The sequence below is a fragment of the Carettochelys insculpta genome, chromosome 5 (assembly GCF_033958435.1).
Source record: "Carettochelys insculpta isolate YL-2023 chromosome 5, ASM3395843v1, whole genome shotgun sequence".
NCBI lineage: Eukaryota > Metazoa > Chordata > Testudines > Carettochelyidae > Carettochelys > Carettochelys insculpta.
This window is the reverse complement of record NC_134141.1, coordinates 21211551-21233632: the sequence shown is the minus strand read 5'-3', so window position 1 is coordinate 21233632 and position 22082 is coordinate 21211551. Positions and strand designations below refer to the sequence as shown.

At 42.7% G+C, this 22082-nt stretch overlaps 1 pseudogene; it reads right to left on the bottom strand.

The window, feature by feature from the left end:
* Positions 1–727: 727 nt before the first annotated feature.
* LOC142013415 (guanine nucleotide-binding protein subunit alpha-14-like) lies at positions 728–18961 on the bottom strand (annotated as a pseudogene).
* Between the last annotated feature and the right edge of the window lie 3121 nt (positions 18962–22082).

Sequence of the window (22082 nt, the reverse complement as noted above, 5' to 3'; positions counted from 1 at the left end):
ATTTGTGAAGGCTGCAGTGTGGGTGCTGGTCTTTGTCTTCCTATGACAAAGGGTTTTGGAGATGTCCTCTCTAAAGTCTGTTGGGTGCTTGTGTGATCCTGTCATTTTAATAGCTGTGACATCTGTGTGCTTTATAAACAAACAAACAGCTGACTCTCTACATGAGTGCAGAGGACAACAAAAACAACAATTTGGGCATGTTAGTCTACAACAGATACTTACAACAAAAAATCCAAATGATTTAATTTATGACCTCTCATTCATTAAAAATCTAGTCTCTTATTCAACTTACATAAGAACTTTTCAGTATCTGGCATTCTAAAATAGCATCTCTATCATTTCCTAAGGGAACTCAGGTTAAAATTTCTACTATGTGGGTAGTGATTATGAAATTTAATAAAAACCCCATTGAACAGCAATGGATTTCTACATAGAGAACACATTTTTCTTACATACCATTTGAACCACAGTTGTCACAAAAGAAAAATCTCAGAATTAAGGGAATATACAAAACAGTACTTAAAATGTATACTTTAAAAATCTGTCAACAGTGGAAGTTTTTCCTTAAAGTTGTATTAATCCACTTTGCTTCAGTGAACAGCTCCATAAACATACAGAATTAGCCTGCTTCCATGAGTAAACTGTTTCAAAGAACACAACTTGATATCATTTGTGTCCTTCTGCCTTGTGTAGAATTTGTTAGAATGCACTAGCATGTTTGTCTTCTTTAGAGCTCCTTCAGGTTTAGGTGAAGGATAGTTTCTTTGACAGCAAAGACAAAGTGGATATTTTCTGTGGCATAAGTGAAGTGGGAATAGATTACCAGGACCAGAATCCAGATAAAGTAAAGCTTCAAAATAAATTCTCTGGCAGCTTCCACATCCTGTTTAGAGGCATAATGGATATTTTAAAGGCTAACTTTTTTTGAAATACATAAAAAAAAAAAATTATCAGCCAGCCCACTCAAATATCCAACTATATATCATGCAGTGCATTGACTACTTTTAAGAGTGAACTACCAGGAGATTGGCATAATGCTGTACACCTGGTGGTTGTTAGCCGGTGGCCAGGTAATGTGCTGTGAGGTACCAACTATGCCCTTGTTATCATCGAAGTTTAAAACTACAAGAGCAGAGAGCTCGTCACTGCAAGCAGCCAAGACAGGCTGATGGATTCCCCTGGGTCCTAAGCAACCCAGATTTTTACTATTAGAGCAGGGACCTGCTAGCTCTGACCCACGGCCAGGCTTTTGTAACCAAACGGTTAGTTCTTTTGTTGTGCCGGCTGTGTTGCAGTAACAAAAGGGTTAACAAAATGGTTAGGCTTGGATCTTAACTAGTTACAAGTTTATTAAGCTACAGTTATAAGCGTACAGTTACAAAAGGCTATTTACTTCTTATATGCTAGCAAAGTACAGGTGTTAACAATTACGTTACAATCCAATACAAAGATATCTGTTACTATCTAACACAATGATATCTTGACACTAGTTACAGAGCTCTAATTCTTTAGCTGTGCACAAAAAAAGTCGGAGACCTACATGGGTGTATCTTACCCTCTCTGCGTCTCTTGATACCAGCGTAGCCAAGCCGGATTGGTCACTCAATTCCGCGGAAAGACGAATAAGAGGTTGGGCGTCCCCAGCTGTGGACCTCGGGAGGCAATCACCTGACCTGACCAGCAGGTAGTTGGTGGAATGCACTCAAAGTTAGAGTTCTGCTGGACCAACCTTTTATACCCCTTTTGGGTTATATATTCTCTTTCTTATCTATGGTGCCAGATCATACTGGTCTGTCTTTGTGACGCCAGTTTATTACAAGGGCATTTCTTACTTAGTTTGCACTTGTAAGACAAGAGATAAGCAATTTAGGAGTACAGGACATTCTTTTGTGCGGGCGGGGCACTTCCCCTTCTGGGTGATTGAGTGGTCATCATATCGATCAGTGCCAGCTGGGGTGATTTCTGAGGGTCCCCCCCAACCCTTGTTGACAGTCTGGCCTGTTAGCCTTCCATCTGTACTTTCTGCTTCTCAGGGTCACGATAAGCTAGCATATCTGGGCCTCAATGAGGGCATCAAAGACTGTGCTGTCAGCAGCTGTTTCCGTGCCCTGTGTGTTCCTCGGTGGGGCAGGGGGGCAGTGAGCAAGCTGGCTTGTAAGGGGGAGACACTCTGGCTACAGTGGTGCAGAACTTGTTCTAATATGTAGAAACGATAGTTTTTGATTAAATATCATCAGTTCAATGTTCAGATATTCCTACACATTACTTTTGTGTAATGTAAACATACATACTCAGTGCCAACATTTAAATATAACTAAGACTATATATTGTCAGACCAATACACGAACACACCATACCAAACCACAAACACAATAGTAGACTTAAATATTTGGTATAACTCTGCATACTATAAGCTGGGGAACCCTGGGCCTGAAGTCCCCATCCAGACCCCAAGACTCCCCTCAATAGACTCTGGCCCATGGCAAGGTGGAGGGTGCAGATCCCCAAGATCTGGATTCAGACCACAAGCTCTACTGGGGCAGGTGGGGAGGCAGGGTGTGAAGAGTAGCTCCAGCTCTGGTGCTATTTGCTGCTGTTCTCCCAGCTGGGAAGAGTGGGAGTGGGGGACCAGAACCATGTGCAGCCAGGGTGCTTACAGGTTAAGTGTACCCCTGTTGCCAAGAGCCTGCACCCTCAGAGAGCTCCTGTACCCCACCCTGCCCTTCTTTCTCACCTAGACCCACATACCCATCCCAACCCCACCCAGAGCCTGCTTGTTCCTACACCTCCCTCCCACCCCAATTTCTCTACTGGTCAACCCCCAACCTGAAAAATTTTCACACTCCTCCCCCCCCACCAAGCAGTTTCTATGGCAGTCTAGGATTTTACCATGAGGGAAGTAGACTTTTTTCTGTAAATATTTTAATCAATGGGATTCTCAACTTAAATTTAGGATTTAAATGCTAAATGATTTAAATCACAGTCTTAATCCATTATCATTTAGGGCTGTCATTCTTTTGGAATTATTGAATAGATACTGAATTTTCAGATATGTATGGACCCCCTTTAAAAGAAGTTTTACAAGTAACAGCATTGTCCAAGTTAAAATGCACTAGGTTATTTTGTTTTATCCAGTTACTTGTGAAGTGCTTAGACAGAAGATGCCTTATAAAGGGAGAATAAAAGTAAATGCCAATATATTTAGCAAACACCTAGAAAATATACTGGAAACTTTTAGAATATGTAGAATCAGGGATAAGAATGTGTTTCCCAATACAGACAAAATCAATTTTCCTCCTTTGCATCAAAATGCACATTTTTCTAATATGCATTCAAAAGCTGCAATATTCAAAATAGTTCTTCAGTCTTATTGTGTCTCCAGGAATAAAATCATTCATGTTGATGATATGCCTAAGGTAGCGCAAAAGAAAGAAAAACAGCTGTTAGCAGGAGTCAGGCTAAATGAAAGGAAGTCTTCTCTGTTCTAGCATCTTAAGTCCAACATTACAGCTGCCTGAAATCGGATCTTTCAAAAGCCTCTGGTACCAAACTTGCAATTTACAATATAGTCATGCAGCTTGCCCAAGTTGTTAGTGGGCTTAGCAATCCACCTACATGTTGCAGTGTCAAGGCCTGTTTTCCAATACAAGGAAACTTAATCTACTCACATAAGGTGACCATATTTCCTAAGCCCAAATATGGGACACTTGGGGGAGGGGTGGGCACATTTCTTGGCTGTGGCTCCCCCAGGGAACCTCCCCGGCTGCCCATGCTTCAGGGCAAGAGCACTGGAACCAGGAGGCAGCTGCAGTGGTCCTCTTCAGCCCCTGCACCCCAACATGCCCTTAAGGCAGGGCTCCCTCTCCAGCCAGCAGCTGCACAAGTGCTGGTCAAGGGAGAAAAAGGTCAGCTCAGCAGGGGGCCTGAATACAGAGCAATTAGCCCCCTTGTTAAAATTAATCAGGATGCCTTCCTGAGGCCTGAAATATGGGGCTGTCCTGGCCAAAATAGGACAGATACTTACCCTATTTCCTACAGCCACAACCTGGCTCTATACTTTTAGAAGCAGGATTTTAAAAAAATCTCATAAAGCAGGCAGGGAAATTGGAACCTAAGAGGTTGAACCTCTAGAGAGTCTGGCACTTTTGTGGTCTGGCAGTTATGGGTGTGGCCAAGTTTCCCACCATCCTATGAAGTTTGTTTACAGGCACTAGTCCTGGCTCTGTGTTCTATGCTGGTGTTTAGCTGTAATTTAGCCCTAAATGCTTTTTAGCAGTGGAAGTGCTGGTGATGCTGCTAGACAACATTGACCTCTCCTGGTTTGGCATCCATCAGGTCCTGAGGGTGCTAGACTAGAAAGGCTCAATCTCTGCAGGAAAGTAAGGGGATTAATTCATTTAGAGTTTAAAGTCATTGCTGCGAACATAGTCTAGGGTAGCAGGTCACCTGTGAATTCTGGGAAATAGTTGATAAGATGGGAATACATGATTTTCTCATCTGGGAGATCCTTTTTGTTTAAGGACAGAATGATTGAGTTGTTGTGAAACCATGGGTATGTGATGATAGTTTTAAATAAGGCCTTGCTTTCTTCCATGAGATTCTACAAGGAAAGAAATGAGTCAAATTGAATTTTTAAAGCATTACCATATATATATGATCAGAACCAGTGCACAAGCCTGCCCACTCCCCAGCCCCCCCCCTCCACACACACACCTCAGCCATCAGTCTGAAATGAAGTTCTCCTTAAAACAAGCTTGTCAAATTCTTACCAGACAGTTACACAGCAGAGTTGTAGCAAAAGTATTGAGTACCTTAACATTTTATAGAGGGAAGACAGACATATGATTTTCTCCCAAGCAACTGGAATGAATCCAGTAAATATCCTGACCATCTGAAAAATCAGCCAGATATGTCAATAGAAGGGAAATGCAGAGTTAGATGTGATCAGGTTATGGTTATTTTGAATTTGGTGTGGACCGCTGCTTTGGTGGATGACTTGGATTTCCCCCCTGTAACTTTTAACTGAATCCCACGATTTATTTTCTCATTTTCTAAAGAAATTTTTAAGCAACTGATCTAATCCGTATGTCATCAGTGAGGTCTCCCTTTGTACATACCTTAGGCAAGGCTAGCTATCAAGTTACAGCTCTTTTTGTTCAAGCCCTCTGTAAGGGAAGAGCACAGCTGAAGCTTACCCTACAGGGCAGCATTCCCCAGTGTCTGCCTGGGTTAAGGGGGTATTCTGAGACTGGTGTAGTGGTAACTCTACCCTTCAGGGTCAGGGAATCTGACCTTGGGGAGATGTTTTTTAAAAAATAAAATAAATGACAGCCTTTGATAGGCAAGGTGTTAAGCTTTTGTAGACCCCCACTTTCTGCATTTGGAGTGCCATAATGGGGAAACAGCCCTAATATTTTGAAGCTGATAATGCACAAACTGCAGTGGCTAATAATGTAGAACAGCTCATGTATATTACTGGACACCAGTGTTGCCAGCCCAATAAAAGTCTCTGCTAAATTGTGCAGTGGCAGTCCAGTGAGCACAAAGAAATGTGAACCTGTAAGGGTAGAGCTAGCAAACACTGGAAGTATTATAATTAGAGCTAATTGAACTTCAGATTTCTGCTTAGCAGGAAGTTTCAGTAGTTTGAGACTGCCCACAAACTGAACATCTTAATGAAAATTCCTTTCAGAAACCATGACACAGGGTGTGTCTAAAATAAAATATACTTCAGTGGACAGTGGCAGCTGCATGACATTAACAAGCATTTCAACAGCTAGAGCTCCCACTGGTCTGCAACTGCCAAGGTAGCTTCTGCTTGCAGTCTTGTTTTGTTTGGTCATTTTCATAGGTTGTTTGGTTTTTAGTAGTGTGTGCGTGAGAAAAACTTATGGTTTAAACCTGGAAGAGCAAAGTAAAAACTAAGATGCATACAGCAGTTAGAAGCTCCTCGGGAAACTTGTCCGAGTTGTGTGGAAGCTGTAAGGCCCTGCAAGTCCATAGCTCTAGAACCCCAGTTTATATTAAAATAGAGCCAGTCACTATGATACTTGTGAATTTAATGCAAAACTTTATATCCCAATAAAGCTACTCTACCAACTTTGCAGAGGAAAACTATTTGTTAGTAAATAGAGGTTGAACCTCTAATCTGGAACTCTCTCATGTAGCAAACTCCATAATCCAGCATGATTTTAGTTAGCCAGACAGCCACTTATCATGGGTGTGGCCAAGTTTCCCCACGATCCAATAAAGTTTGTTTCCTGGCTCTCATATTCTGTGCTATTATTTAGCTGTAATTTACCCCTCAGCGTCTTCTAAGAGTCCTGTAAGCAGTGGTAATGTGCTAGACAATATTGATCTCCCATTGTCAGGCAAATTCTCTTATTCAGCACCAGTCAGGTCCTGAAGGTGGTGGACAAAAGGTTCAACCTGTACCTGCATTTATAAGTCACTAACACATTGCCTTTGCCCCAGAAATACAAGCACCTTTTTCCTATGCCTAAACTAGATGCCCTCATTCTTTACCTCATCGTCACATTCAGCCAGGACCTGGTCATATACACTTAGTGTGACTAAGAAAATAATGGAGGTAACACTTTCAAACAGTGAATCCATTTCCTTCTTTCAGACCTTTGGCCTCCTATGTCCACCATTCTGTTACAAAGAAAAACAGCACAATGATTGTTTAGTGTCATTATTTGAACATATGTACAGGCAAGCTGTCAACTGGTAGAATCTCAAGACAGTTTGTAGATTTTTTTTTTTTTTAAGAATCATTTGACTCTCAAAAGTATAGCTACCTCTAAGATGAAACAGAGAAGCTATTTAACATTTTCAGTTAATTCACTTGCTGAAGGATCACAAATACCTCTATAGGCCAGAATGAATTGTCCAGGCCATTATATATGAAAGCTGTCATCATGATCTGCTCCAGGTTTCTAACTGCAGTTCTTGAGTAGTTCCTTCATATGAAAGTAGCAGTACTGTTTATCTCTGCATATTTAATGACAAAGATAAAATGTTCCAGATGGAACACTCCAAAATGCTCAAATGCATTTCCTCTCCACACAATCATTCCAAAAAACAAAAATCAAGAAAATGACAAGCTGAGCCAACATTTATATTCACAGCAACCTTTGGTCTAATATTTCTACAAGACTAACAACAAAGCACGTGCACATATTTTTCAGCTCCATAGAAACTTACTTCAGACACAGAAAATCTAATAAAGCATCCTTCCAGTTTCTCATACCACAGACAACTTTAATTCTCTCCAACTTCTGTTAGATCAAAATATTTCCCCATAGCTGTACAGACAGTGTTAAGACTATAAAATGTTGTTTGTACATGAAAATATGTCAGAGTTGGGTTATGCATTAGAGTGATTGTGAATACCATTTGCACAATGTAGTTGCGTTCTGCGTGGAACTTAAGGATTTTGTTATAAAGCTGAAGCAAAATGTACGTTTGTATATGATGATGCTTTGGTGGAAGGACAGATGTATATCAGTTTCTGTTTTCCTTTATAACATGCACATTAACCAAACCTGTGTGCGGCCTACCACTATTTCAATGTCCTGTTTCTTGCCATGATTAGTATACGATGCTTTTCCAGCTATTGACGAAGACTGCCTTCTTGGTAGCCATCACACCAGCTACAGTAGGGATTCCTAATCTATGGGTCATGATTAAATTTGTTAACTGTCAACAGCAGGTCAAAGACACATTTGGCTCTTACTGCAAGACTCTATGAAATGGCTTGCCTGGGATGTCTGAATACCAAAGGTGGAGCAGCTGTCTTTTTGTAATGCATAATTGCTTCTCTATTGATTAGAGAGCTGCTGGATGTGGCAGTGTTAAGGAGCTGCAAATGGCTTCTTTAAGTAATTTTCAGGACCCCCTCCCCACCCCCAGCCTTCTGTTCTATGTAGCTGATAGGTCTCTTTTTTGTTTGTACCTCCCCTCAGCCCCTCTAGCCTCTAAAGCTGTGTCTACACTGGCACAAATCTTCAAAATGGCCATGCTAATGGCCATTTTGAAGATTACAAATGAGGTGCTGAATTGAATATTCAGCACCTCATTAGCATTAGGACACTTCCCACCCCAGTGCTTCGAAAGCGCTGCTTTCGAACGGCCGCAGCTCAGCGCAGCTACACGCAAGTCCTCTTCAAAAGGACCCCACACATTTTAAAATCCCCTTATTCCGTTCAACTAAGTGGAATAAGGGGATTTCAAAATGTGTGGGGTCCTTTTGAAGAGGACTCTGTTGTTGCCACGGGCATTCGAAAGCAGTGCTTTCAAAGTGCTCTGATGGAAAGCATCCTAATGCTAATGAGGCGCTGAATATTAAATTTAGTGCCTCATTAGCAATCTTCAAAATGGCCCTTGGCATGGCTATTTCAAAGATTTGTGCCAGTGTAGGCACAGCCCAAGAGTGACTCTCCCCAGCCCCCTGAGTGTGAGGTTTAAGCTGGGGGAGCATGGGATTACATCAGTCTGGGGATGAGGGTTCCCCCCCACTACAACTCAGATTGAACTAACAAACAGTGTTATTGTGTTAATATATTTTCCCTCTCTATGAAATAACTACTATGAATATATAAACACAAGGCACAATTTTATATTCTTTCCACAAGTGCAAAATTAGCTAGTTACAGCACTGCTTCCCCTCCCACATACCCCTGTTTTTGATTTGCTTTGGGTCACCAAGTCTTCCTGAATTGTCAAAATGGGTCTCTGTCTGGAAAAGGTTGGGAACTGCTCAGCTATGGGGACAGTAACAAATGAAGCTTTTAGGATGGGCCTGCTGTATCTAGTATACCACAAAGATACTTCATCCAAATTTTATGCCTCAGGTGGAGTCTTAAGTTTTGCATCCACCAAGCCAGTTATATCAAGGTTTTTTCCCCTCCTTCCTAAGCGAAGAGGATTTCTCCTTAGATTTTGTTAGGGCAATTGTCTTTTTAGTGAGACAGTCAAGCCATTCAAATTCATGTGCAGCTTTGTTTCAGTGTAAAATGAGAAGATTAAAAAGGAAAAGTGATATCACAAGCTGTGTGAAGACCTATTATGCCCAGGCCAGCAAAGATCCACTCAGACAAGTTAGTGGCTCACTCTGTGTCTTGAAGCTGTCCCTGATTTCAGAAAATACACACAGCAGTGACATGGAGTTCAATCCAACCTCTACTTCCCCTGATTTTCTAGTGCAGAACTTCCAGTTAGGTGCAAGCTTTGAAGGGTAATCTTACACTCACTCTTAAAGTACACCTCTGCTTTCCTGCCTCTGGGTTTCTGCTGACTGCTTGTGAATCACCAGGAGTGGAATCTGCATGTACAATTGCACAAAACAAAAAATTCAGCTATTTACCCTCTAGTATGTGCACTACCACTTTGTGACAGGTTGCCCAGCCACAGAAAAGGAGTCCACATGGCATTCTTACTGAAAGAAGAACTGAATGCCGGTTGCTGTGCCCCATCCCTTGTGCCCTCTGCTACAGAAAGCAAGTGGGTGTGAGGGGTGCAGATGCAGCTCCAACAGATACTGTTATACAAAAGTATTTAACTTTGTGCACATTGCATGCATGTGAACCAAGAGTGGAATCTGCATGGATGGTACATCTCGGACCACTAATGTAAGTAATCATTTTAATGTGGGTTGATTATCCATGTAATGGTCTGAGCCCCTTTTAATCTCAAACATTTGCTATCACTTACATTGTGGCAATGATTTCCCCTGGCAAATGATATACAATTCCCCCCGCCTTTTATTACAGGGGTACCTCCCTCATCACCATCCTCCAGCCCCAACTGGTCACAAATGAGGTAATTTGCTGGATGAAGGCAGCAAGTCTTGCTGCTGCCCCTCTTGGTCAATAAAGTAGGCCAAGAAGTGGTCATAGATATTATTCCAATGATTTACATAAAGCTCTTCTAGCATCAGTATTCATTATTCCAATCTCTACATAGCATAATGTTTTGTTTTTTGCACTCCCACCGTGCATTGTCCAAAGTGATGCCCAACTTCCTGTCTTGGGTGGTTACAGTTAGTTTAGAATGAAGGAATGTGTATGAGTAGCTCACATTAGTCCTTCCAATATGTATTACTGCACATTTGTTTATCTATTAAGTTCAATGAGAGAGAATATGGAGAACACACTATAACTTGATTTGCCAGCTTCTGTGAAAATTGCAAACTGCTTTTTTGTGTTTTGGGATTTTATTTCAAGTTAAGAACTGTTTTCTACGGACATTCAGTACTAAGTTTGACTAACTGAAATAGTTTTATTCATCTGTAAAATTCATCTTGCTCCTCACATCTTTTTCAGATGATACCTGTTATGTTGACCATGTGTTGTCTGGAGATGGGGAGAAGAGCTATGGAGGCTGAGAAAGTATGTCAGAGAGGTGAGTAACTGGTGGATCTGGTCATTGTCAGCTTTTCTTTACAGACCTAAGTTACTTATTGTCAAAAAAGAGCAACACTCTTACATTGTTGGTAGTATCTTCAAGCTAAAAGTCTGAAAAGAGGCCTTTGACATTTTATGTGACATGAGAGCGCTGTTTGGAACCACATGGTAACTGGGCTTGTTTGACTATAGAAAGGCAAAACATTAAATTTGCCCGAGTGTCTGAGGAATAAATTTTAAATGTTCTCTGGAAATAAGAAAAATATTTAAAACAAATTTAATTAGCCTATGAGAGGTATTTATTAAATCTGGAGACTAAATTCAATCCCTGAAGGGTAAGGAACTGATATTTGTCCTGTTTTGAGTGTTAGGCTTAATGTAATCTTAAGGCTAGAGTTTCAGCTTTGTAAGTCATCTATCTTTTAATTTAATACGTTGCCAGTGTACAGTCAATCTTACCTAAAAATAATATTTTCTAAATCAGAAAGGATACTAAATCATTCCAGTGGTTGGCACAAATGAGGGCATGGCAACGTGATCAATGTCAGTAAGGTAACTGCAATAAGAGAGATACACCTATAAATTGCTAAATCAATGTTTTGATTGAAATTAACCCAAATATTTAGTCAGAAAAATATTGAGCATAAACAAAATATACCCACAAATCCAGTGGAAGAACTAGAACAGCAGTACTGTATACCAGATTCTGTAAGTATCTGCAAGGATATGCCTTGAATTTACAATACCCACTTATTTATTCTGTACTGTAGGCATTTCCCAGGCACTGTCCACTTCCTCAAAAGGGTCAATTTATTACCAACAGATTACCTGGCATTGCTCAGGTCCTCAACTCAATTTTGCAGATTTGACTCCATTAACCACGGATTAAACAGAGACTGGGAGTGGCTCTCAGCTTACAAAGGCAGTTTCTCTGCTCTAGGTGCTCATATCTCCCCATTAGACTCTGACAAAGGCTCACATCCCCCTATCTGATCTGACTTGTTTTTTCCTCTTTTGATAAGTACTGTTGACACTGGGCCATTTCCACCTTGCTGAATAGACTTGTCAGGTCTGGCCCTCCCCTCTTACTGGGACCCAACTTTTTTTAAATACCACTCTGAAACCACCACCTCCCCGACTCATGCATCTGATGAAGTGGGTCTTTGCCCACAAAAGTTTATGCTCCAAACTATCTGTTAGTCTGTAGCTTCGAGAACAAGAAATCTCGTGGCACCTTATAGACTAACACAGCTACCTCTCTGATACTTGTTACCAAGTTTGATAATCCTAGCTCTCAGTGTAGGAGGTGCTCTTGATCAAAAAAGCAAACTAAAATATAGTGCAGGCAGAGCAACTCCCCTTCTGGGGTTGGGGGGCCCAGGCTGCCTGCAGCACCTCCAACCGCAGCCTGCCCAGGACTGCTGTGGATGGGAGCTGCTCTGGCTCCACTGGAGCATCCCCCACCGACACACATGGCAGCACCACAGGGAGGGACACTCCAGACAGGCTGGGCTCCCCAGTATGCCCCATTCCACACCCCTTTAATTAGTCAGACAGCTAATCCTAACTGGTTAACTCATTAAATGGGATTTTACATACCTAATATGTGACCATCTTTCCCTCCCTCTACATTTTCATGTAGATGGGGCCCTCTACCATTTTAATTTACACAACTGTGTATAAAGAGATATTTAGGGAGACTGCTACCCTGCAATAAATATCCACAGTTGACTCAAACTTGCAAGCCCCAATCAGATAGCACAGGCTAGCAATGGGTGTCTAATTGCCAGGTAATATATATCCTATGGCAGCCGTAGTCAATGAGTGGACTGCAGGCCAAATCTGGACTGCCAAGACACTTTTGAATGGATCATGAACTCTCCATTTACTACTTTCTCTGGAGTCTGTATCTTGACAAAAATAATGGATTACCCCTGCTCTAATCACTTGACATGGTTTTCCAAGAGAGGCCTGGTGATATTAGACAGTTTTCTTACTTCTCTTGATATATTAAAGTTATTTGTCTACTTTCCGTGCCTTACATTAACAGGTGGCTAATCAAATGGCTTCATTAGTCACAATTATGTGAGGAATGTGCCAGCAGGAGCTCAACATTCCTTACAATTATATTTATAGGTAAAGGAAATCAGTAAGTCTAGAAATTAGTTTCATCTCTGATTTAAAAAGACCTGCGGTTTATAAAGACAGGATTAACTGTGACTATAACATTCTTGTGCTTAGATAAATAAGTATTACATAAGGAAGTCAGAGGCCATTCAAAAGAGCATGACAGGTACACAACATTAATGGCTGCAACTTCTATCCTCATCACTATGGTGCAACAGCAGCTCGGCCGGAATCTGTTGTGAAATACAGAACAGGACGTATTCCAAACTATGCTCATCTACTGCCAAAACCATCCCATGCTTACAGAAGACTACTCTTTAATAGACAAAACACATTAAACCTTGGCATTCTGCCTTGCCATCTGTCTCAAACAAACGAGCTGAAGAGGGCACCAGAATCCAGTTACATGCTCATAACCCAGAACTCTGTAGTCTCCTAGAATAGAGGTTTAGCACAGATTATGAATGTGGGAGCACTTTCTCCTTATCTAGAAGCTATGGCAAATTACCAGATTACTTTTGTGACCCCAGAGGTATAATTTAGACCACTGTAGCCAAAGAATGATTTACTTCAGAGTGAAGTTAGAGATCTTGCAAATACAGTTAGTCTGTACACCAGCTCTCTTTTCCTAATTTACATTCATTTAAAACTACTGTTACATCATTGTGCAAATGACTGGCCTGCCTTATGGTGATTTATTCTGTGCAGCTGTATTCAAGCTCTCCCCAAAGGGAAATTTAATTATGCACCAGCTGTGTTGACGCCAGCATTAGGAGGGAGTGAGAATTTCAGGGCTTACAGAAAAAGAGGGGGACACTTGGAAATAAACATTTTATGCAGATTTTGTAAAAAACTTTTGGCATCATCTCATACTAGTTTAAAAGATGGGTAAAATTTTCAAGCCAAAGGATATACAGGAATAGATGACATAACCAGGGTGAGTACAGCACTCCTGTTGATATTGGAGAAACCAGGGTTAATGTTACGCTAGTGCTGCATACAGTAAAGCCCCAACTTACGTGTAGGTCATGTTCCTGGACAATCAAGTGATTTGAGTTTTGTGCAAGTCAAGGGAGCCAGGCTGCCACCTGGTTCCCAGCTCCCTGCCACTCCTGGGAGCCAGGAAACTGACCAGCACAGCAGCACTAGTCAGTTTCCCAGCTCCCACAAGCAGAGAGGAAACAGGCTGCTGCCTGGTTCCCAGTTCCTCACCACTCACAATTTCAACTCCCATTAGTCCAAGTAACGCCCAAGTCAAAATTGTGTAAATAGAGGTTTTACTGTACTTACTATTTGGTAGAGTAAGAGCTGGTATTCTCTCAGTCAATCATAGCACTCTTGGATTCCTGGATCTCCCCAGAGCTGCTTGATTGCTTCTACTTGTTTTCTTTTGAGTGTTGTTACTTCGTCCACCTCCACTTCTCTGATCATTATGAAAAAAATTATACCCATAACTACAATTGGTTACAGGACTATCGGTTCATTGGCTGTGAAGACATGGAACATGTCCTACAATTTAACTGGCATTAACAATATGTTAAAAAGCAAAACTTCAACAAGGAGCATAGGGGAACAAAATCCCCTGAAAAACAAACAAAACAGCAGTATGGAATGCAGTAGCACCAACTGCCTTGTCAGCACCAAGCAAAGAAATGTCACCTGTGGTAAAGGAAAGCATTCCAAAATGGCTGAAGCCATCATAAAAGATTCAAAATCTCACTCACCTCATCACCTGTGTACCTGTAAATTTAATTAAGGCTAATTTGTATGGGTACTAATGTAGAACTTTGTACTGAAATTAAAACACTAATGTTTTCCAACTAAAAAAAGTCAGATTTATTAAGTGCAAGTTGGGAAATCTGTTTTGGAGCATAAGCTTCTAGAAGCAAAGACCCCACTTCATCACATGCGTGAGTGGGGTTCCAGAGGAGGATCTACAACTCCATAGTAGCTGTTGCTAGTGGACTACATTCTCCATGACTGAACTGACCTCATCAAATCTAGCCCACCTCTTGACTGGGATGCCCTCTTTTTCATAAGCCTATAAATTTAGACCCTCCTCTGGAACCCCCACTCATGCATCCGACAAAGCAGGTCTTTGCCCACAAAAGCATATACTCCAAAATATCTGTCTATAAGGTGCCACAGGACTATTTTTTTTTTTTTTAAAAAGGCACAACATGTGAGATGTGCTGCTTGTTCCAGCTCTGTTATGGTCACATTTCTTCTAAAAAACCCTCTTTCTTAGACGGAGGAGGAAAATTAATTGCTATTTTTCAGACAGGATGAAATTCACCTCTGTGCAGCAGGCTAAACAAGGCCTAATTGCCACTCAAGTTCTACTTGAGTCATATTTTGAGGGTGTAAATGGGATGTAAGTAATGCACAGGCTACTGCCTGGGACTCTGCCTCACGGCAAATGTCACCCATAGACTCCTATTACTAATCTGAAGCAAGCACTTTGTTTCTATTAAAGGTTTCAAATACTTCAAAGCAAACTTCCATATTCTTTAAAAGGGCCATTACTATTTTCTAGACAGTCAGGGAAATCAGTTTCTTCTCACCACTCTGATGTATATCTTTTCATTTTTAAGTGCAACCTGAGATTTCCCCACACAGATAGTGCAGCTTGAATTGTCACTGCACCTAAATAATTCTGGCCTGGCAGAAATCTAGATTTCTATATTGAAAACTCTCTTCCTTCCATATCTTCATTTAATTCATAACATTTTAGTCTACTAGTTGTTTTCAGAGCATTTTCTCTGGGATTTTCTTATTCAGGCCTACAACATAGCCTATGACATTCTAGGGAGGAGATGCACAAAGAGGGAGACCTTGCTGAATGCCAGTGCGCCCATTCGCAGGGCTGACCACAGGGGTACAAAGGGACAGAGGCTGGGTGCAGAAGAGGGTTTGGGTGTAGGAGAGATTTCTCACCTGGGAGAGGAATGTAGGAGGGAGTTGGTGGCTCGTAGGTGGCAGCCCAATGGGATCCTCAGACAAACTTCCCACCTGTCACAGCCTCTCAAAGCAACTGGGGTAGGGTGTGGGGGTAAGAAGACAGACCTGGTGCACTGCCTCTGTGCCCACCCCCTTAACCCCCCCTCCCCCACACAAACATTGCTGCTTCCATTGGCAGGAAACTAGCCATTGGGAGCAGCAAGGATTGTACTGGGGGGTGGGTGCAGAGGCAGCAAGTGGCATGTGGAGGCACATGACCCCAGCAGCAGGCTGCTTTGAGATACCCAAGCAGGCAGTGGGGCAGGCAGGGAGCCTCTTTGAGGTGCCCCTTAGGCTGGATCCAGAGTCTTGGCAGGCTGTGTCTTGCCCCTTCCAGATATAGCTTAATGCCTACTGGAAAGAAAGTCTCAAAAAACACCCATGTCTTTTGCTGATTTGTCTTCCACATTTCCCAATTTGGAATTGCTTTTTGTTACCATCAAAGCTGAAAGGAAGCCAGTGCAGTGCACTCGTATGACAGTGGCCGGCAGAGGAGACAAATCTAGACACTGGTGGCCACCAGAGTTGGGAGTCCTGACAGCTGGGGGTGGGACGAGGAGAGGTTGCAGGCCCAGAGCTTGGGCAGTTGGACAGCCTAGTTGCTGCTCCAGCCAGTGCTAGAGGATCTGGCAGCTGTGCGGCATGGTGACCACACTCCTATAGCCCTGAGTCACCCACACTTACATTTGTTACAAGTACTGTCATACTCAGTGGGAGGTGGGGTTCTGATATGACAGTACCTGTAAGAAAAAAAAGTACCTTTTCCTAAAAGTGTCTGGTTTAGTACCAGTACCTGTTCCTAGAAGTACTGGTTTCAAGTACAAACTCTGATTTTACTAAAATGTATCATTTCTTCTGGGTCCCTCACAAAGGCGGCTGAATGTAGACAGAATTACGGAACTAGCTAGTATCTTAACCAGGATAAAATATTTCAAACAGGCTATGTGTCAGCCTCCTGAAGTGGTATTTCTACTCCTTATTTATATTATTCCCCTCCACAGCTGTGGCTCACACACTGTTCCACTGCATTTAGGCTTTGCTAACAGAGAAATGCATGTGCCATGACACCCACTCTGTAGCATAAGCTCCCAAGCCCATCCTGATGTACAATTATTCTTGCAAGAGTATTTCACACCCAACAAATAAATCTGTGTCAGGCAATAAACTTAAAACCTATGACCTTTAAACACTTAACTGGATAACAGTGTTATTTTGGTTGCTGAAAAAGTGGTTTCCGCTCAGTTAAGTGGTGACTACTTTTATACTTTCTATAGTGTTGTAGAATGAGCACGACAGCTTGAGTTAAGCTTTGTTAGTTATGTACTTGAGACGTTTTGCTGAAAACTGGAATTTTTCTAAAACAAATTTGCACAAAACTGTCACTGACCAGCTCTGCAACATTTTATGAACAGTAGACAAATTTTAAGCACTCAAAAAAAATAAATGAAACCCTACAAGATGGAAAGAATTTTGAAATTGTTCCAAACACTGTTTTCTTGTTTTTCCAGGATGCTTAAAAAAAAAAAGCCCATCTTACAAAACAGGAACGAGAGTGCCAGCAACTTCCCCCCACAAATCCCCAAGTGGGAATCCGCTACCTCTGAATATGGTCAAGGTGGAGTACTGCACACGTGTTAGGTAGGTAGCATTTGGGAAGTAAGGAGGCTGCCAGATACTCAGACCATCACTTCCACTAGAGAGGATATAAATACTTCATTGAAGAGGATGTTAAAAGTTTACAGAATGCACAGGTTAAGAAAGGAATGTGCATCGGGCATGGTTTTCCAAATTGGGGGGCATGCAGAAATTTCAAGGGTGGGGGTGAGGAAACCCAGCCCCCTGCATCCTTCCCACCCACTCAAAGAAAAAGCTGGCTCTTGCTTCTATCTCTCAGCCCCTGCCAATAGGCAACCCAGCACAGCCGCTATGAAAGCAGGCAGCTGCTGAAAGCCCACATGCAGCTAGCTGCCTCCTGCAAAGGTGAGTGTGTTGGTGGGGAGAAGGATGGGTTTAAATGAGGGGCAAGTGGTGCCTGGCTTTGAGGGAGGGGAGAGGCTCAGGAAGGCAGCTCACAGGCCGCTGGCCCATGGTAAAAAAAGGTGGTGGTGGGGGCACGTGAGGGTTTCTCAAAAAATCAAGAGGGGGCATGATGCCAAAAAGTTTGGGAACCACTGATACAGGGCTTGGCTAAGCCCCAGAGTTTGATTTCACAATTGCCTAAGCCAGCAGGGCAAGGCAGGTCGTGGAGCCCTGTAAAACCCAATGAAATAACTTCTTGGGTGACACGCTTTTGTGGGGCAGCCCCAATGGGTCTATAGCCTATATTCTAACACGGCTGCCTCGGTTACTGAGCCAGCAGCGCTCAGGTGGGTCAGGCGGGGGATGGCTGGTCTGACGCAGGGTGAGAGCCGCCTTATAAGAGGCCCCACAAGTCTCAGTGCTGCGAGGTCGTTGACTGGTTCGGTATTATTACCCGGTAGGTTTGAAAGAGGCACCGAGCGGTTCCAAAACACGGTGCTAACTGGAAGGAACCCGCTCTGCTGACTGGTGGGGGCGTTTGTGTCTCAGGCAGCGGGGCCTGGTGGGGAGGGAAGGGAAGGGGTGATGCTTACCTCTCACGGGTCCCTGGGGCTGTGAGCCTGACATGGCGGCGCGGCTGGCCAGACCAGGCCGCGCCCATCTACCGACCAGGTAAGAACCACTCTCCCGCCCTGGCCGCGCGCCCATTTGAACGCCAATCCCCGCCCCCTCCCAGGTGGGCGGGCGGGGCTCAGCTCCGATTGGGCGGCGCGGCTGCCCATAGGGGCCGGCCGCGGGGGTACAAAGCTGGCAGCCGCCCACCCGCGAGGGGTGGAGGTTGCTGCAGCATCCGGAGCTCAGGGAGAGTAATGGGTGGAGCCCGCCCAGACAGCCGCGGCCCCCCTCCGGGGGAGGGGCAGTGCGCGAAGCCGCCTAGCGTACTAATGCGACAGGTAATGCTGGGGAGGGTCCGTGCCTTGTCAAGCTCTTTGCTTTGAAGAAAGGACGGCCTTGTGCAACAAGCCTCAGGCGCGCTGTCTTTAACTACACACCTCTTCTCTGCCTTTTACCAGGTGTGACGTATCCTAACGTAAGGCCAAAGGACGCTGATGGATACTTGCCACCCTCATTCCTGGCTCTGCCCGCACGCATCTTCGTTACCCGCCTCTTACTCAGTGCTTGGTGGGATCTTAAATTGGAAATCCCAGGGGACTGCAAGGGAATGGGGTCTGTCTTACCTTGTTTTGCTCAGATGTGTGCTGTGTTTTTAGAGCATCTATTGCTTTGATCATAGAGTACTCTTTCCACTTTCTCCTGTGCCTGCAAGAAAACACAGTGAGTAAACCTGATTTTTATGCCACTAGAGGGCACTTTAACCAAATTTCGGTCATGAGTATCTTGAAATTGCTCGTTAGTGGTGGTGGAGTCCAGACTAACACAGCTACCTCTCTATCGTTCAGTATCAGTGTTTTGGGTGCTAGCCCAAATGTGAAGGGTGGGGGATCAAATGTAAAAAGGGATATTTGTATTCAACACAAGACCTTAAATTGCAAATATTATTTTTTTTTCCCCAAAGTAAGAGATTTTCACAATGGTCACAACAAGCCGTTTTTTTAAAAGTATTTGAGTGTCAAGCCAAAGTAAAATAATTTAAATGAAGGAAAGTGCAAATGAAGTGTGTATGCATGTTAGACAGAGAAAAATAACTAAATGCAGGTTATTTACCAAGTTTGAAATAACAAATTAAAAATTTTTTTTGTGCTACACCATCTGCACATGAGGCTTCATATTCAACAAGGATTGCTTCCCTTCCATGACACCCCACTTTGGGTGGAGTGCCAGTTCTTTAGGAGGCTCCCTTGTGCGTGCTTTCCCCCAGACTGATCTGCGGACAAGCAGCACCCAGTCATGGACCCACTGGCCTTTCCACTTGGTTATGGTCTCATTGAATGCATCCAAAAGGCCCATGTGAGCAAGAAGAAATAGCAATGGGTGGAGGAGGGGAAAGGAAATACACCTGCTGCATGGCAGTTTATTCTCAGGCACTGTTTGAACAAGTTCTGTCCAATGAAAATGATGCACAAGCTGCATTCTACAAAGGATTCAAGAGCGTGAGCGCCACCCCCCCAGGTCAATTGCCCTTTAGGGCTTGGTACCCAAAAGGGTTCCTCTTAAGTGGCCGATGCTCTCTAACAAGGCTTTTCTTCAGGATGGGTGGTTTACACTCAAGTACATCCCAATTATTTTATGGGCCTGTGTGTCTATCAACACTTCAAGGGGACCTAGGGACTGACAGAGTGTAACCCCACTTCTTTACTTTGGTTTTATTTAAGACTTGCTTCAGAGTTGTGGCTACCACACCATGGGTGAGCCAGTTGTTTGGGAGGGAGGGAGAGATCGCTGTGGTGTAACCACTAGTGTAGGAAATCTCACCCACGAGCCACCTCCTAATACTGCAAACCTCCCTATAGTTGGGAATAAAAGTGATTCCAGCTGCTCTTGCATTAACCTGAAAATAGATTTAAGGGAGAGAGAGGGTGTCTTGGAAAAACAAACACTCTGAGTTGTACTGAAGTCTGCCACTTTTGAATAATCAACAAATCAAAAGCTTTTTGGCTTCAGTAGCCAAGCCAGAGTGGACAGGAAAGCATGCAGAGACTTGGTCCTCTAATAGGGAATAAGATCCACTTGGCACCCTACCTCTATTTTACAAAATAAACATTTCCTATGGGACTCATTTAGTCTCATGCCTCTTTTCCTTATCATTCGCAGCCATATTTCCTTGTGAGAGAGACTTTACTGAACACACTCCTGGCATCTGGCTACTCTAAAAAGTAATTTACAACAGGAGAGGTGCTCATATAGAGCTCCTGAACGGGTTTTATGAATGATTGCTTTTCCCCCACACATTTTGCTTGCAAAAGACCTGTTCTAACCACCTACATTGAATTCAGGAAGAATTGCTTATTCAGACCATAGCCGTACCAAGTACTTGGAACTGACTGTTGCACGAGTGCTACTTGACTGCTTTACTGAAGGCACACCAATTGAGTTCTCCACTGATACTGTCCATTAATGTAATGATCAGAACATTTGCCCTATAGAAAGGGTTGTTTCTGTATTAATTAGACCAGCAAAACAACTTAGTAATGTAAATTGAGTTGTGTAACTAAATGTAGGGAAAAAATCTTTATAGAGGACAAAAAGTGGCCAGACGTAATAAACCAATGTGTTTTTTTAAAAAAAAAAAAAAAAATTATTCCTGGAGCATAAACGATTAGCTAAGATGGTCAGCGATGCCACCACTTGGTCTGTGTTCCCTTAAACCTCTGACTGACAAAAGCTGGGACTACACAAGGGGATGCAGCCGGTCATAAAGAAGCAGATGGACTATTGGTGCAGCCATTCTTAGCTGGGAGAGATATTGTCTCTCCTACAGACAATATAAATATTAAATAGCAGTAATTATAATATGTGGAATACCTAGATTTATCTAAAAATAACTAGGTCATGGCTTTTTTGGGACCTAATGGGGGATTGTGTGGCTGAATAGAGAGGTGTGAAGAAAGCCCATCAGAAGGCTTAAAGCTTTTAATCAGATACAGTCATATTTTGCACAGACTGAGACACCTGTCTTGCACCAGGATGCCTGCCACAACATACTTTAAACAGGAAATTATGTACTTCTTGTAACTTGCCATCATGTTACCAAAATATATATTTAGTTTGTTGTGGCACCTAACTTGAAGCATACTAAATGCCTTGCTTAAAAGTTTATGGAGCATGTAAATACTATTTCCATTTAGTTTGGAAAAATTCTCACACAGGAGATGAACCTAGATTTCAAATGGTATCTAAAAGTATTATTCACGCCCCCTTAAGATATTGTACTTGTGGGGGGCGGGGAGAAAATCAGGAGAAAAGGGCTGGAGGAACCCTTACATAAGCAATACTTTCATGGCCAACCCATCAAATAATAAAATATTCCTGTATTAATAAAAAGAAATCTATATAAATGTATTATTTTTTACAAATAGCTGATTTATGTGTTTAAAGCTAAACTTCACATTGTAAGTCGGGGACAAGTGCTGGTGAACTCAAACAAGAAATTGTTTTCTATTCATCCATCAAGGCTAGAGGGGCATCAAATATTACCCTTAATTAATTTTTGATTTTTCAGAGATGCTGAGCATGAGTATTCCGCATTAAAGTCAATGGGATGGCAATTAGCACCTCTGACAAGCAGTTCATTTGCATAAATATACACACAAATATTACTGCAACTCTCAGTGACAAAAGATGATACTCCTTTTTTAATAATATCAGTGCATGGATGCCATTTTTTTTTTAAATTTACTAGGAGGGAGATAAATTCATCTATCCGGGGGCGGGGTTGGGGGGAGGTCATTTATTCATCGTTCCTTTTTTGTTTCACAGGGCAGTGTAACCTAGAGTCAAAACAGGGCAATGCAGTCTAGTGGCCAGAGTCAATACAGCAAGGCCCTTCTTGCACAACAGACCCCATGGTTT